This window comes from Pundamilia nyererei, unplaced genomic scaffold (assembly GCF_000239375.1).
Source record: "Pundamilia nyererei isolate P.nyererei 1_Seehausen unplaced genomic scaffold, PunNye1.0 scaffold00194, whole genome shotgun sequence".
NCBI lineage: Eukaryota > Metazoa > Chordata > Actinopteri > Cichliformes > Cichlidae > Pundamilia > Pundamilia nyererei.
The window spans coordinates 1099916-1105295 of record NW_005187595.1 but is presented as its reverse complement, the minus strand read 5'-3'; positions in this window follow the sequence as shown (position 1 = coordinate 1105295).

Genomic DNA, 5380 nt, shown 5'->3' with positions numbered 1-5380 from the left:
TATAAAACCCTTATATAGATCACTAAACTAGAAAAAATGTTGATGTCACATATATGTAGGTGTCATCAGATATTAACTGAAAATCTCTTCAGAATTGGAAGACCAGAGGCACAAACAAACGTGACACAGAAAAACCGAAACCACCAAAACCGTTTGGACTTTGTAATTGTGAAAATACTTTGTTTCTGAACCTTTTAAGGTGGCTGAACATTTCAAGCCACATCACTTGCTCTTTGCCTGATTGCTGTGGGACACCAATATCACCACTGCGAAGCTGTTGCTTCACCTGACATCCCTCCATTTGTGGTTGTGATGTAGAGAAGAACGATGGCTAAAACGGCACCAATTGTGAACTTGCAAGTTACGGGAAAGTAAAAAAAATCTGACTTTTAGTAAACCGGCCCGTGTGAGTCACCCTGAAGGATGGTTTGTGGTGGAAAAGAATGAAAAGTTTGTTATTTTTAGCTGCTGCCTGCAGGACAGAGACGGGTGGTCGACCTGTAACCTTTGTGTGCTCTGTGGTTAACACCGCCCAAACGATTTCTGTGCACATGAATCCTGAGAATTACTGTTTGCATAACTGTCTGAGAGATAGAAGGCGTTTGTGTGTCTTTCTATGTGTCTGGGTGAGTAATCTGAGTTCAAAAGAAACACAGAGTGCATCTATGTCTATGTGTGTGTTTGCATTTGCTGCCATTGCTGTACAGTATTATAATTTACAGAGTTAAACTGTAGGGAGCACCAGTGCTAGGTTTATTGGCCTGCATGGGCAGTTATTGGTTTATTTTAGAAACTCAGAGTATAATGCTACAGTGAAGTCTGTTATCTTTATATATAAACACAGTTTGAAGGTTTAAATATTAATAAATGTCTTTGATGATAAGAAGCTAACAAGCTGATTGTGTTGCTTTTACAGTGTTTTTCCTTTTTTGTATCAATAAATCTGTTAAATAGTGTCCTGCACTTGTGCTGCAAGATAAATCTTAAGCTAATGTGGATCGGCACTGGGTTAAATAAATAAAAAACTTTATCTGCTGTCTTTTCACTGCTTCTTTTAATTGATTTTGCTGAATATCACAATAGTATGAAGTGATACCCTCATACTAGCTTGGATTCTTTTGAGATTGTTTGGCAGTGATGTATGGGGACCGTGGGTGTTACATACTGAAACTCATTTCCTCCACAGCCCACTGCTGTGACTGTACTGTTTTACTTTCAGAACCTGTGAGTGGTATAACGGCATCTCCTTCTTTGGAAAAAAAAAAGAACAAAAGAATAAATCTGTGACTAACCAATGCAAATATTTTAAGATTAAAATAGCTTTAACCAGTTTAAAATTTGTTTTTTTTTTCGAATATTATTTAAATGACTCACTTGTGAGTCAATTTTCACACCAAAAAAAACCTGAAAGTGTGCATTGAGTTAACCCTTACAGTTTGTATGCTTTTAAGCTTAAACTGGATTTTAGTTTCATTTTGAATTCAATTACCACGTATAAACTAACATCATTGGTTTCCTATTATTTTGTTTCAAAACGGCTGCTATGAAATAGGTGCATCCATCCACTTTCCACTCTATCCAGTCTGGGAGACGAACAACCATATGCCAAATAACCTAAACAAGCATTTCTTTGGGCCGTGGAAGGAAAGTGGAGCAGCTGAAGGAGTGTCGCCATGCAGTTCTTTAAGTACAAGTCAGGTATTACAACACAATGGATGCCTAAAATAATCACACTATTTTCAACATCTACAGTCTTTTTCATAAGACTCTATGCAGTCCTGGGAAAAGCTAAGCAGACAGTATGATTCAGTAGTCTGTGGAACCACCTTAAGCAACAACAACTTGAATTGGTGTGTTTGGCTTTTTCTGTCTCTCGTATCATTATGGAGGAATTTTTGCTCAGTCTTCTGTACAACGTTGCTTCAGTTCGTTTACATTTGCAGGCATTTGTTTTCTTTTTCAGCCATTCTGATTTAGATTTGCTGCTGTGCTTAGGATCATTTTCCTGGCTGTGCCAGGCTTTAGCTCTCAGACAGACAGCCTCACATCTAAGTCTAAAACACTTTGGTCTATAGAGGAGGTCAGCTCAGGGCGCCCAAGTCCTGTGGCAACAGGAATAACCCCAAATCATCACCTCTCCACCACCGTGCTGGGGGTGTTTGTGCTGATATACTGAGTTTGATTTTTGCAAACTTGGAGCTATGCATTATAACAAAACATCTGTACTTTGCTCTTATTTGTCCAAAGGACATTGTTCCAGATATCTCGTGGTTCTTTCAGATGCAACTTTGCAAACCTAAACCATGTTGCCATGTCCTTTTTAGTGAGAAGAGGCACTGTCCCAGAAACCCCTCCAATCAAGCCATACACGTTCAGTCTTCTTCCTGAACTGTGTTGAGCATTTAGCATGCTAACTGAGGCCTGTAGAGTCTGTGGGGTAGCTCTTAGATTTTTTCAGTTTCAATCTGAGGTAAGGGAATGTAGAGTCAACCATGTAAAAAACTGTGGCATAATTTGCAAAAAAAAAAGCTTCAGATCTTCTGTTTTTATAGAGGTGCTCATACTTAATTAGCTGATCAGTTAATCAAATACATTTGATTACCAGCACCTCACTGCTACTTACCCTCTTAATTCCAGTGGAAGCAGTAAGGATGTACGCAGTTTTTCACAGGACTACATAAATTGTTATTATTATTAAAACTGTCTTTACATGTGACTTGCATATGTTATGAAAACAAAAACAATGTCTTCTGCTAATTTTTCTGGGGGTTTTTTCTCGTTTTTTTCTTGTCTTTTTATAATACTGTTTTTAATCTTCTTTTTTTTGTTTGTTTATGTTTTTGGTTTATTTATGTTTCTTCCTGAGGTGAAGCATCTAACGATTTTTGTTTAGTTTCCACAGTAACAATGACAGGAAAAAAATTCCAAGTAGCTCACTATATATTTTCAGTGTTATCAGTGACCCCGCTGTTATTAAAGCAAATAATTTGACTGAAAACATTGACTGTTATACCAAACAAGATTGTTATACAGGCTTATCTGGCGGAAACAATGTCCTTTTCTTGTATATTTTACAATAAAAGCACTGGACCACTAACAAGAAATTATTTTACTCATTGCTCAACTTCATTTTAGAATATTTTAAGGATTTATTTATTCAACTACAGCGTGGCAGAAATAAGATATCATCAGGCCAGCTGGCTGCTAAGTGCGAAACAGAGGTTTACTGTTCTGCCACTAGAGGGCGACCTTGTCTAACTTGATTTAAAAGTCAAAGACGTAGCCCACACATCTGTCCAACTTCAAGTACACTTTTTTATTGGGGGGGGGGGCTCAGTTTCCCTACCTCTGTTATATCTGCCCCTCATACAGTATACAATTTCACATACAATCACACTTCCATGTTTATTCCCCCAAAGAGGCAACGGGGTGCTCTGAATGTGTCACATGGTGGCCGGTGGGCGATGTGTTATCTAAGGTGGGATGTTTGTGAGTATGTGCTTGTGTGTCTGTGCCAGATTTTGCAGCAAGGCACGTCAACTTTTAGTACCTATGAAACCACAACGTCCTACAGGTGCCACATACTCCATGAAGGCCTCCACTGTCAGTCTGACCCCGTCTACCTCTGCAGTACCCTCTGCTCACTATAAAGTAGTTATTAGAGGCCATTTTGTCCACATTTAAAAATAAATCTTACACTTTTTGTAGCTTTAAAACAGCTGCAAACTGCTTTTTTTTTGCCAATGTTGGTGTCGATTATATAATCTTTATCAGATAAGCACTGTGGTTAAAGCCACAAATTAGAATTTCAAAGCCTAAACTCAAGCGCTTTCCTTTTAGTGTTATTTATATACATGTGTCATTTACAAGCATGAATGTAATGTTGCTGCAGGCTGGGTATCATCAGTGTCAAAGCATGTGACTAAGAACAACATTTTCTTAATATCCGTGAGATTGCGTTTGCATCGTGGATTCTGCATGACTGAAAAACTTTGTTCTTCTTTTTCAATGCTAATTCTCTGTACTCTTCTGTACTGTGCATGATTTAAATTCTAACACCATTTAACTGGTGAGAAATTGCCCTTTTTTATTGTCTGTGAACGTCAGTTTAGAAATGGTTCCTGTTCCAGACTTAAGGTAACGTAAATATGGGAGACTCAAGAGAATTTCTTGGTTCATTTTTTTATAAGCGTCTGTAGCTGGTTTCAGTCTGAAGTGAAAGGTGTCACTTCCTGCATTCAAGGAGTAAGAAAGTACGTCACATCTTTGGATGAGCCAAAGTTAAAAAATAGGGGGGCGAGGTTTCATTGACTGCGCCAAGCATGTGATTCTGCACATGCTGTGAGTAATCCAGACAACGGAAAGTGAAAAATATGACATAAAAATCACATGCTCTCAATCCCCACCTTCCAAAGTCCAAACTGTTTATGATTCTCAATTTAGGATTATAACTTGAGAGTATATTTCAGGTTAATTAGCAAGAACCAGCATGTAGCATGCATCGGAAACAAAAACATGTAAGTCAAACTAATAATGGCTTGAAAAGGCTGCTCTGTGGTGCGGTGGTTGGCACTGCTGTCCCACAGAAAGGATGCTATCTGGTCAACTGGGGCATTTCAATGTAGAGTTTAAGTGTGCTCAGTGTGCCTGTGTGGGTTTTCTCTGGAGTTTAGCGACGATGTGTTGCACTGCATGAGGCAAATGGTGTTCACACCAGATACTGACCGGTTCTGGGTCCCCAGACCCCCAATAGCGCAAAAAACCGCACATTCCAGGGTGGCCTTTTGTTGTGGGCAGTCTGAGGTACACCTGTGCACTACTCATGATGTCAGATCAGCATCCTGATGTGGCACACCTGTGAGGTGGGATGGATTATCTCAATATAGCAGATGTGCCCACTACCACACATTTGGACTGATTTGTGACCACTGTTTGGGAGGGATGGTTATATTGTGTATCTGGAATGAATTTTAGGTCTCTATGTCCATCCCATGGGGAATGGGAGCAGTAACAAAGGTGTTGCGTTTATATTTTTGTTGAGTGTAGTATCTGAAACTAGGCCCAAACATTTAGCCAAGGTTTCTGCTTTTTAAAATAGCCATCTTTCATAAGCTGCACTAACTATCACACATAGCATTCTGTGATAATGGCTTTACTATTAGCCTGCAAATTATACTAGTAACAATTTTTGTTTCCTACAAAGTTTGGTTTGTGCAGACTAGTGATGGGTCGTTCGCGAACGAAATGGCTCTTAGAGCCGACTCTTTGAAGTGAACAACGCCAGCCGGCTGTGAGGTTTTTTTTTTCTTTCTCTCACCCTCTCTCTCGCCCTTTTTTCCGCTAAACTCCACACACGCGGCCTGTACTTTGCGCAGGCCAG